The following is a 12897-nucleotide window of genomic DNA, read 5'->3' as shown; positions in this document are numbered from 1 at the left end:
GAGGGCACTGTTTTAAAATTAGGGATCTCACTTTTAGGACGGAGCTGAGGAGAATTTTCTTCTCTCCGAGGGCTGTGTGACTTTGGAACTCTCTGCCTCAGAAGGCAGTCAAGGCGGGGTCATTGAATATTTCTAATGTGGAGGCGGATAGATTCTTGTTTGGCAAGGGGATCAGAGGTTAAAATCATAGAATCCCTACAGTGCAGAAGCTGGCCATTCGGCCCATCATGTCTGCAGTGACTCTTACCCAGCCGCCCCCCTCCCCCGACTTTGTTACCCCACAAATCGTATTTCCGCTACCCCACAAATTTATCATGGCCAATCCACCTAACCTGGACAAACTGGAGCACCCGGAGGAAACCCACGCGGACACGGGGAGAATGTCACCCAAGGCCAGAACTGAACCTGGGTCCCTGGCGCTGTGAGGTGGCAGTGCTAACCATTTTGCCACTGTGCCGCCTGGGTTATTGGGGGTAGATGGGAATGTGGAACTCGAAACACAACAGATCAACTACGATCTTATTGAATGGTGGAGCAGGCCTGGGGGGAGGGAGGGAGGCGAATGGCCTACTCCGGTTCCTACTTCCTATGTTCGAATGCAGTGCATGTTTAGTTTAGTTTAGTTTATTTATTAGTGTCACAAGTATGCTTACATTAACACTGCAATGAAGTTACTGTGTGATGCGCGATTAATTCACTCGGGAGGCTGGATCGTACCCGTGAAATAAAGGCTTTTATTAGCAACAAGAATGGAGCATACTGCTTAACAATACAATCCCAGACTAAAGGGTCACTAGGAAGTGCAGTGACCTTTATACTCCTATAGGAAGGCGGAGCCAACCGGAGTGTACCACAGAACACCCCAACCCTAACCCCAACAGTAACATATGTACAAGTACCCATAGTGGTAACCATCTATGGTTCACCACACTGTGAAAATCCCCTAGTCGCCACAGTCCGGCGCCTATTTGGATACACTGAGGGAGAATTTAGCATAGCCAATGCACCCTAACCAGCACGTCTTTTGGACTGTGGGAGGAAACCGGAGCACCCGGAGGAAACCCACGCAGACACGGGGAGAACATGCAGACTCCGCACAATCAGTGACCCAAGCCGGGAATTGAACCCGGGTCTCTGGCGCTGTGAGGCAGCAGTGCTAACCACTGTGCCACCGTGTTACATGTCATCAAATTTCTGATCTCCTAGGGGGGTCAACAATGTCATTGACTTGAAATTTTCATCTGGATTTGGACCATTATGATGAAGTCTCCTTTCTCTCTCTGTCAGCAGTAAGCGTTCAAAGTGAAATGAATTCACCCAGTCTCAGCACAACGTGGAAGTCAGCATTTCATTGAGTCATTCATGGAACATCAGTGCTGGTGGCAAGGCCAGCATTTGTTACCCACTCTTAATTGCTCTGCAGAAGGAGGAAGTGAATCACTTCCTTGGGTAAGAGGGTTACTAGTTGATTCCTGAGTTAAGAATGAACTATCAGTGTCCTATAGCATGTGTACTGTCAGTGTGACACCACCTGATAGCAAGAGTGGGTAAAGACTGGAGATTTCCTTCCCTCAAGGACACTAGTCAACCAGGCAGTGCTTTTCTCAATAATCTGGTACATTCACAGTCACCAATACAGACACAAGCCCTTTAACTCCAAATTTATTTAATTAATTGAATTTATCTTTAGCTACGGCTGTGGTGGGATTTGAACTCATGTCTCTGCATCACAATTTCAGTTAACTAACCGCTATGCTACTGCCGACATATAGCATGTATGCACAGAGTAAATCAGCCCAAATATCACACTCATTGGTAAGTCGATTTGGGTCAAGTGGAAACGTAATGTCTTTTGTTTCAGTTTTGCTTGCATTTCAGCCCCACGCTGCTGACCTAAGGGCACCCAGTGCGGAGAGAGGTGAGGGAGGAGGAGAACCTCCTTGTGAACCTGCTCCTGGGCCTGGCCAGTCAACAGGTCCAGGCAGTAGGTGACTGAGAGGGGTCGTCCAACCAGATTGTCTGCCCCTCCATCATGGCTACATTCGCAGCTGGGTGTCCCTGGAGAGGGAGCATGCGGTGTCCGTGGGTACCATCGAGGCCTTCCGTGCCTGTTGGGCACCACAGAGGCTGAGGTGCCTTATCAACTCTTTTAATCACATTTAGGTTTGATGTCTTTAAGTTTCATTTGTGCTTTGTCTTTGTTTAGGGCAGTATCCCTTTAAGGGGCTGCCCCTTTTAGTTTGCCCCTCAGTTTGTTTAATTATTTAACTCAAAAGAGTTGGAAATGTAATGCCAGCAGCAACTGTGATATTTAAAAGAGTTGCAAGGTTGCTTTAAGAGCTGATCACATGATATGATGATGTCATTAGGGTGCGTGCTCAGGTTGTTGGTTTCCTTTCCGTTTCTGATCCAGGGCAGAGAGCAGCTCTTCAATAAAACCTGTTGTGTGTTTGTTTGAATCTCCATGTGCAAACAAAGATTTTTCTTTTTTTGTTAAAATCCACAACCCCTAACATAATTAGGACATTACAGTGACATAGAGGACTGCTCTGAAGATGCTGAGGTAGCTGGGGAGTGGGGTGGGGGGGTTGAAGTTTCGTAAGAACATAACATTAACACAGTAACACCTCACAATTTTCTGCCTCCTTTAGCAGTTGGTATGTTGATGGGGGGGGGGGAGGGGAAAGGTTCCTGGAAAGTGTCAGAATTTGAATAGGCTCCCACACACAAGAAGTCATTGCTGATAGGGATACTAGTGGCAGGCCACAACACATGGTCATATTCTAAGGAAAGATTTAATGGTCTTATCTCCCTGGTCATTAAACTAGTGTCACATGGTCAAGTTAAGGATTATACCTATTTATATGTCCAATTGTAATTTATAATTCTCTGTGTTTAATGTCACTCAGTCACCTCCGCCCCCTTTCTCTCCAAATTGAAAGACCCTATTTTGGCATGACACAATGTGGAGTTAGTTACTTTATCTATCATTCTTCCTCTGTGCTGCCCACACTAACCTACCCTCGTATATTTATCTACTGTAATTTTAAATGTATCTATACAAACTGACCCAATGACACCTTGTGGTAGAGATTTCCACATTCTGACCACTCAATCGCCTGACTGAAGAGATGGGCAGCATTGTGGTACAGTGGTTAGCACTGTTGCCTCACAGGGCCAGGGACCCGGGTTCAATTATGGCCTCTGTCTGTGCAGAGTTTGCATGTTCTCCCTGTGTCTGTGTGGGTTCCTTCCGGATGTTCCGGTTTCCTCCCACAGTCCAAAGATAGAATCATAGAATCCCTGCAGTGCAGAAGGAGACCATTCAGCCCATCGAATCTGAACCAACCACAATCCCACCCAGGCTCTATTCCCGTACCCCCACTTATTTAACCTGCTAATCCCTTGACACTAGGGTCAATGTAGCATGGCCAATCAACCTAAACCGCACATTTTTGGATTGTGGGAGGAAACCGGAGCACCCGGAGGAAACCCACGCAGACACGGGGAGAATGTACAAACTCCGCACAGACAGTGACCCCGAGGAATTGAATTGAATCTGGGTCCCTGGCGCTGTGAGGCAGCAGTGCTAACCACTGATGCGTGGGTTAGGTTGATTTGGCTTGCAATATTGCCCCTTAGTGTCAGGGGGACTAGCAGGGGATTATGGGGATAGAGCCTGGGTGGGATTGTTGTCAAGGCAGGCTCAATGGGCCGAATGGCCTCTTTCTGCACTGTAGGGATTCTATGATTCTGATTCTTTCTGTTGAAGAATTTGAGCAGCAGCAGAAAGCAGAGTTGGTTAAGGAAGTAAAGTTGGGGTTAGAAGAGCAGAGAGAGCGGAAGTGAGTAATCTCTGCAAAGATCTACAATCTTTTATGGATGGCATGAAGGAGTTTGGCTGCATCCATTCGACACATTTCCTCTGAGAGTGTTGCATCCGTGGATTCTTAGCGACAGTCCACAAGGAAAGGTGATTAAAGAATGTGAGTGGCAAACAATTGGAACCTCTGGAAAACTCTTTGGCTGCTACCAGTAAAGGAATTCTCCAGCCAAGTAAGGACTGAATGAAATCTATTACCGACTGATGGAGGTGCTGTCTTCTTATATACTAACTACTGGCTGGATGTTGTTTGGGTAAGGACCAATCACTATAAAGATGCTGTTTGTGTATAGACCAATAACTAGAAAGATGCTCTTTGGGTCAGAATCCTTCATTGGTGGAGGACCAATCACAGATGAAGGTATGCTTTGGCGAAGGGCCAATCACTGATGAAGATGAACTTTGTATAAGGACCAATCACAGACAGACATGCTCAGGATTGCTGTACACACACAAAATAATAACAGGAGTTGATCACATGGTTTCACCATTCAACACCATCATGGCTGACCTTGGGCTTTAACTTTTGAATTGATTTGATTTATTATTGCCACATGTATTAGTATACAGTGAAAAGTATTGTTTCTTTTTGTGCTGTACAGACAAAGCATACCGTTCATAGAGAAGGAAAGGAGAGAGTGCAGAATGTAGTGTTACAGTCATAGCTAGGGTGTAGAGAAAGATCAACTTAATGCAAGGTAGGTAATTAGAGCTTTGTTAGAGAGTTTAAAAGAGTTCATCATAGAAACCCTACAGTGCAGAAGGAGGCCATTCGGCCCATCGAGTCTGCACCGACCACAATCCCACCCAGGCCCTACCCGCTAATCCCTTTTTTTTTACCCGCTAATTTACCCGCTAATCCCTCTAACCTACGCATCCCAGGACTCTAAGGGGCAATTTCTAACCTGGCCAATCAACCTAACCCGCACATCTTTGGACTGTGGGAGGAAACCGGAGCACCCGGAGGAAACCCACGCAGACACGAGGAGAATGTGCAAACTCCACACAGACAGTGACCCGAGCCGGGAATCGAACCCGAGACCCTGGAGCTGTGAAGTAGCAATGCTAACCATTGTGCTACCGTGCCGTTAGAATTAAGTTTTGGAAGCATAGGACGAGAGTAAAAGATAGAATTAGAAGGTGTGCTGGGCACAGCTCACAAAACGTCGCGTTGCTCCAGCGCCATCTTGAAAAAAAATCCATCTAAAAAAACCCTCCATCTTCCTGCCCGCTCCCCACTTCCCTGAATTCCCTGAGAGATCAAAAATCTGTCTATCCCAGCCTTAAATTTATTCAACGATGGAGCATCCACAACCCTCTGGGATTGAGAAATCCATAGATTCACAGCCCTACGAGTGAAGAAATTTATCTTCATCTCAGTCCTAAATGATTGGCCCCCTCTATCCAGAGATACGACAGCCTTCAAGTGCGTGTGAAATCTGCTGAGGACGCAGCCAACTTGGCTGAGATGGCTAAGGCACATGGGAACTGGACGGATCAGACCATCCAACCCCTCATGTGTGTCCCGTTTCTCAATTAGACTGCAGCTGATCCAAATCCTAACCCTTTAACACCCTTCCCTAACAAATCTTATTTTTGAAATTCCCAATTAATAAGATCCTAAGAACTAGGAATAAGGAATGAAGCGCCCATTATCTGGCGAAGTGTCTTTTAGATTTGTGAGAGAAATCCTTCTTGATGTCACTCCAGAGCAACCTAGCTCCAGTTTGAAGGGTAGCCCCCTTTCTCTGGACTTCCTCATGAGTGGAAATAGCTTCTCTCCACCTGCCCTAGCTATCAACTCCTTTAAAGTTTATTTACTAGTGTCACAAGTAAGGCTTACACTAACACTGCAATGAAGTTACTGTGAAAGTCCCCTAATCGCCACACTCTGTGCCACCGTGCTGCTGATCGCCTTAAACACAGAGCAGCGGTGAATTACATCTACCCATTGTTCCTCAATTTCATAAAGAACACGTATAAAAGAGGAATAAAAGGAAACAAGAATGCATCGCAGACAGCAAGCTCATATTTTCTGACTAGCATTGACTGGGTGGCACGGTGGCACAGTGTTTAGCATCACTGCCTCACAGTGCCAGGGACCCGGGTTCGATTCCCGGCTTGGGTCACTGTCTGTGCGGAGTTTGCACGTTCTCCCCGTGTCTGCTTGGGTTTCTTCCGGGTACTCTGCTTTCCTCCCACAGTCTGAAAGACGTGCTGGTTAGGTGCATTGGCCATGCTAAATTCTCCCTCAGTGTACCCGAACAGGCACCGGTGTGTGGCGACTCGGGGATTTTCACAGTAACTTCATTGCAGTGTCACCGATTTGCGACACTGATAAATAAACTTTAGATTGTGGGGTCAGTGGTCATCGCCCCAGTTGCAGCTTTACCGGAGACTGCTCTCTACCCCCATCTGCAGGTCGAAACTGGAACAGTGGCTTTAATTTCATCAAATCTCAGAATGTTGCAGTGTAGGGAGGCCACTCGGCACATTGTCTGCATGGCCTCTCTGTGCTATCAGTCCCACTCCCCTGCTCTTTCCCCACTGGTCGAGAATTATTTTCTTTTCAAGTACTCATCCAATCCCGTGATTTTGCAAGGCCCGCCCAGTACCTGCTGAAGCAGCTTTAAGGGAAAAAGTGGCAACAAAAATTGGAAGACTGGAACGAGGAGGTATCTTAAAACCTGTCCAGTTCACAGAATGGGCTGCACCGGTTGTGCCTATAATGAAGCCAGATAGTTCAGTCCGTCTTTGCGGGGACTTTGAACAAACAATAAACCATTTCTTTCACACAGAGGGTGGTGAGTGTCTGGGACGAGCTGCCAGAGGCAGTAGTAGAAGTGGGTACAGTTTTGTCTTTTAAAAAGCGTTTAGACAGTTATATGGCTCCGATGGGTATAGAGGGATGTGGGCCAAATGCGGACAATTGGGACTAGCTTCGGGGTTTAAAAAAAAAGGGCGGCATGGACAAGTTGAGCCGAAGGGCCTGTTTCCATGTTGTAAACCTCTATGACTATTATTCACAGCTGAATAAATACCCGATTCCCGGATCGAGGATTTATATGCAGAAGTTGGCAGGGGAACACTTATTCTCAAAATTAAATATGACTCATGTTTATTTGCAGTTACAGCGAGATGAGGATTCGTAAAAATATTCCATGATCAATATTCTAAAGAGCCTCTATCAATAAATTAGGTTAACTTTTGGAGTATCGTCAGCATGCTCGATCTTCAAGAGAACAATGGGGAACACGTTACGAGGTTTACCCCAGGTGGCCATTTATCTGGATGACATTCTCATTACAGGTAAAACAAAGATGGAACACCTACACAACCTGGCTGAAGTTCTTTGTTGTTTTTCAAGGGCTGGTGTGTACCTAAGAAGAGCGAAATGTGTCTTCCCGGTACCTCGAGTAACCTATCTAGGTCTCAAAGTGGACAGGTCGGGTCTACATCTTTGGAGGACGGGTGCAGGTGGTTGAAGATGCCCCAGCTCCCATGTCCATCCAGAAGTTACAGTCAGTTTTAGGGTTGGTGATGTACTACGGAAAATTTAGACCAAACTGGTCTGCCCGCCAAGACCTTGCTTTTAAGAAAATAAAGCAACAACTGTCATCATCTTAGCACATTATAATCCTAGAAAAGAATTAGTGCTAACCTGCGATGCGTCTCTGTACTGCATTGCCACATGGATTCATTGTATTGTTGGAGTCAGTGTCACAGGGGAATTCGGTTGAAGTAGTTCCAAGTTGATTTTGTATAGGCTCTCTGTAGCGGGTGGAGGGAAACCTTGAACTGGATTTGAACCCAATGAGATGAAGCGATTGTTTTCTTAATCAAAACATCACCTGCACCCACCATGCAACGTTGAAGCTTAATTAGGTCATAGTTTCAGATCGCAACCAAAAATTGCATGAGTTTGCAAATCAGTTAGCAATGATTACACCAAAGGCAATTCCCTGCGCAAGGACTCGAAGTTACAAACAACAGTTGGATTTGATTGTAATGTGGACCAGCAAGTTTCTCAAGCTACTTTGTTCACAATATGAAGAGGCTCAGCTTTCATAGAAACATAGAAGATAGGAGCAGGAGGAGGCCATTCGGCCCTTCGAGCCTGCTCTGCCGTTTGTCACGATCATGGCTGATCGTCCAACTCAATAGCCTAATCATAAGACCATAAGACCATAAGACATAGGAGCGGAAGTAAGGCCATTCGGCCCATCGAGTCCACTCCACCATTCAATCATGGTTGATTTCAACTCCATTTACCCGCTCTCTCCCCATAGCCCTTAATTCCTCGAGAAATCAAGAATTTATCAATTTCTGTCTTGAAGACGCTCAACGTCTCGGCCTCCACAGCCCTCTGTGGCAATGAATTCCACAGACCCACCACTCTCTGGCTGAAGAAATTTCTCCTCATCTCTGTTCTAAAGTGACTCCCTTTTATTCTAAGGCTGTGCCCCCGCGTCCTAGTCTCCCCTGTTAATGGAAACAACTTCCCTACGTCCATCCTATCTAAGCCGTTCATTATCTTGTAAGTTTCTATCAGATCTCCCCTCAACCTCCTATCCTGCTATCTCGCCATGTAATTTGATCCCGTTTGCCCCAAGTGCTACATCTAACCACCTCTTGAATACATTCTGTGCTTTGGCATCAACTACTTCCTGTGGCATTGAATTCCACAGGCTCACCACTCTTTGGCTGAAGAAACGTCTTATTATTTCTGTCCTAAATGGTCTCCCCTGAATCCTCAGACTGTGACCCCTGGTTCTAGAAATAAAGGGGAGAAATGTAGGAGGAAAGAGAACCCCTTTGCCCAAAGTGTTGATGAATTGTGGATAAAGATTACCACGGAAGGATTTGGAAGCAAACAATAGAATCACTATTGTGCCAGGAGGCCATTTGGCCCATCAAGTCTGCACTGACTCTCCAACAGTGTATCTTACCCAGGCCCACTTCCCTGCCCTATCCCCGTAAATCCACATATTTACCCCGTTAATCCCCCTAACCTGCACATCTTGGGTCACTAATGGAACAATTTAGCACGGCCGATCCACCCAACTTACACATCTTACACAACTACAAAAGGTCATGAATGTAGCCCAATACATCAAGCAAACCAGCCTCCCATCCATTGACTCTGTCTACACTTCCCGCTGCCTCAGCAAAGCAGCCAGGATAATTAAGAACCCCACACACCCTGGACATTCTCTCTTCCACCTTATTCCGTCGGGAAAAAAAATACAAAAGTCTGAGGTTACATACCAACCGAGTGAAGAACAGCTTCTTCCCTGCTGCTGTCAGACTTTTGAATGGATCTACCTTGCATTAAGTTGATCTTTCTCTACACCCTTTCTCTACATTGTAGCACTAGATTCTGCACTCTCTTGTTTCCTTCTCTATGAACGCTATGCTCTGTCTGTATAGCGCACAAGAAACAATACTTTTCACTGTATGTTAATACATGTGACAATAATAAATCAAATCAAACCAAACCAAACCAAATCTTTGGAGTGTGGGAGAAACCGAAGCACCCGGCGCCTGTTCGGGTACACTGAGAGAGAATTTAGCACAGCTAATCCACCTAACCAGCATGTCTTTCAGACCGTGGGAGGAAACCAGAGCACCCGGAGGAAACCCACGCAGACACAGGGAGAATGTGCAAATTCCGCACAGTGATCCGAGGCCAGAATTGAACCTGGGTCCCTGGTGTTGTGAGGCAGCAGTGCTAACCACTGTGCCACTTTGCTGCCCCAATATAAACAACTTCACAGGAAGTTGAGGAGACAACAGGATGAAGAAATGGTTTGGTGAGATTCATCTATGAAAAAAGAGTCAGCTTCGTTGGGTCTATTGGCCTTTTTCTGCTCTTAAATTTTTTCTTGGTTCTTTTTGTAGTGTTTTCCATCTTTTCCAGACGTTATGAAACAGCCTGTAGTGCTGTACTCTTTCCCAATCCAACATCAACTGAGCTCATGCAGCCTGGAGATTGAACCTGGCTCCTCCTGGCTTTTGAATGGCTTTGCTACTCATTTCCTGAATTAAGTAAAAGTAAAGTAAAGTAAGGTTTATTTATGAGTCTCAAGTAGGCTTACATTCACACTGCAATGAAGTTACTGCGAAAATTCCCTTGTCGCCACCCTCCGGTGCCTGTTCGGGTACACTGAGGGAGAATTTAGCAGGGCCAATGCACCTAACCAGCACATCTTTCAGACTGTGGGAGGAAACCCGGAGCACCTGGAGGAAACCCACACAGACACGGGGAGAACGTGCAAACTCCACACAGACAGTGACGCAAGCTGGGAATCGAACCCTGGTCCCTGGCGTTGTGAGGCAGCAGTGCTAACCACTGTGCCATCGTGCCGCCCAATTAAGTTGAGCCAACAAGAGAGGGCGGGGAGAAAGCTCTACATTCTTAATTTATTGCCACCAGTAACAAATGATTCCTTCATGGAAGAAATGGGTTTCAAAATGTCTTTAGGTCCAGTTGAAGATTTAAGTCATTGTTTTCGCGAAGCAGTGACTGTGGTAAAACTTGGGAAATAACTGGTACAAGTCCACACTGGTCTTGTATACCTTGTTGTATACCTATAATATACCTATGTATACCTATGTATACCTATAATGTTCTTTGTTCTTTGTATAATAGCCAAGTTCCGCACACACGCGGACGGCCTCAACCGGGATATTGGGTTCATGTCACACTATTTGTAACTCCCACAGTTGCGTGGACCTGCAGAGTTTCACTGGCTGTCTTGTCTGGAGACAATACACATCTTTTTAGCCTGTCTTGATGCTCTCTCCACTCCCATTGTTTTGTTTCTTAAAGACTTGATTAGTTGTAAGTATTCGCATTCCAACCATTATTCATGTAAATTGAGTCTGTGTCTTTATAAACTCTGTTTGTGAACAGAATTCCCACTCACCTGAAGAAGGGGCTTAGAGCTTCGAAAGCTTGTGTGGCTTTTGCTACCAAATAAACCTGTTGGACTTTAACCTGGTGTTGTTAAACTTCTTACTTGTATACCTTAACAGAGAACTCCAGTTCAGACCAACACCACTCATTTCCAAGTCTCACTGATCTTTTCTTTTTGAGTAACTCAGATTTTTTTTTATTCATCCGGGGGACATGGGCGTCACTGGCTGGGCCAGCATTCACTGCCCATCCCTAGTTGAGAGGGCAGTTGAGAGTCAACCACATTGCTGTGGCTCTGGAGTCACATGGAGGCCAGACCAGGTAAGGACAGCAGATTTCCTTCCCTAAAGGGCAGGAGTGAACCAGATGGGTTTTTCCTGACAATCGACAATGGTCATCAGTAGATTCTTAATTCCAGATTTTTAAAATTGAATTCAAATTACACCATCTGCCGTGGCGGGATTCGAACCCGGGTCCCCTGAACTTTAGCTGAGTTTCTGGATTAATAGTCTAGCGATAATACCTCTAGGCCATTGCCTCCCCTGAGATGGAAATGAGATGGAAATTTCACAAAAACAGGCTGGATGATTACTGTGTACACTGAAGGATTGTTCTCAATACACTTAAGCTTGTTTAAAGTGTTTGAACACTCCTACACTCATCCAGATGTGAACGTTGAGAATTGGAACACTTCATTTTGCATGCGGCAAGGGAACCAACACAGCATTCCACACCAGTGAGTCTGGCAGCATCAGAATGATGTCGGTAGCACAGTGGTTAGCACTTCTGTCTCACAGTGCCAGGGTCCCGGGTTCGATTCTGGCTTTGGGTGACTGTGCGGAGTTTGCATGCTCTCCCCGGGTCTGTGTGGGTTTCCTTTGGGTGCTCTAATTTCCTCCCACACTCCAAAGATGTGCACAAAGGGCGGCACGGTAGCACAGTGGTTAGCACTGCTGCTTCACAGCTCCAGGGACCTGGGTTCGATTCCCGGCTCGGGTCACTGTCTGTGCGGAGTTTGCACATTCTCCTCGTGTCTGCGTGGGTTTCCTCTGGGTGCTCCGGTTTCCTCCCACAGTCCAAAGATGTGCGGGTTAGGTTGATTGGCCAAGCTAAAAATTGCCCCTTAGTGTCCTGGGATGCTTAGGTTAGAGGGATTAGTGGGTAAAATATGTAGGGATATGGGGGTAGGACCTGGATGGGACTGTGGTTGATGCAGACCCAATGGGCCGAATGGCCTCTTTCTGTGCTGTAGGGATTCTAAGATGTGCAGGTTAGATGAATTAGCCATCTTAAATGTGTGGGGTTACAGGGAGAGGGCTGCTGTCAGAGAGTCAGTGCAGACTCGATGGGCCGAATGGCTCCTTCTGCACTGTGGGGATTCTATGTTTTCTCAAAAATGGAACTAACAAAATATCAGAGGGAAGAAAATGGACATGAAGAATCTAGGAAATAAAAATGTAAAAATAGATTTTAGTAATTGTACAATGGGAAGGAAACCATGCCTGGTAATAGGACACAATAGGGTTAAAACAGAAGTTGAGATCCAGCAAGACGGGAGGCCACCGAACTGCTTCACGGAAAGATTCTTACAGAGAATATTTCCTCTTGATAAGCTTTTTGCCCTGTTCGCCTCTCCATTTTGTGCATCTTCCAAGTGGGCTTCCCTGAAGCACTAACTTTGATGCAAGGACTGCCGGATGTAATATTAACCTCCCTTAGCGTCATAGAGGTCTACAGCATGGAAACAGGCCCTTCGGCCCAACTTGTCCATGCTGCCCTTTTTTAAAAAACCCCTAAAAACCCCAATTGCCCGCATTTGGCCCATATCCCTCTATATCCATCATACCCATGTAACTGTCTAAATGCTTTTTAAAAGACAAAATTGTACCCGCCTTTACTACTACCTCTGGCAGCTTGTTCCAAACACTCACCACCCTCTGTGTGAAAAAATTGCCCCTCTGGACACTTTTGTATCTCTCCCCTCTCACTTTAAACCTATGCCCTCTAGTTTTAGACTCCCCTACCTTTGGGAAAAGATATTGACTATCTAGCTGATCTGTGCCCCTCATTATTTTATAGACCTCTATAAAGTCAC

Source organism: Mustelus asterias, chromosome 13 (assembly GCF_964213995.1).
Source record: "Mustelus asterias chromosome 13, sMusAst1.hap1.1, whole genome shotgun sequence".
Taxonomy (NCBI): Eukaryota; Metazoa; Chordata; class Chondrichthyes; order Carcharhiniformes; family Triakidae; genus Mustelus; species Mustelus asterias.
The sequence above is the reverse complement of the archived record's forward strand: the minus strand, read 5'-3'. Positions refer to the sequence as shown.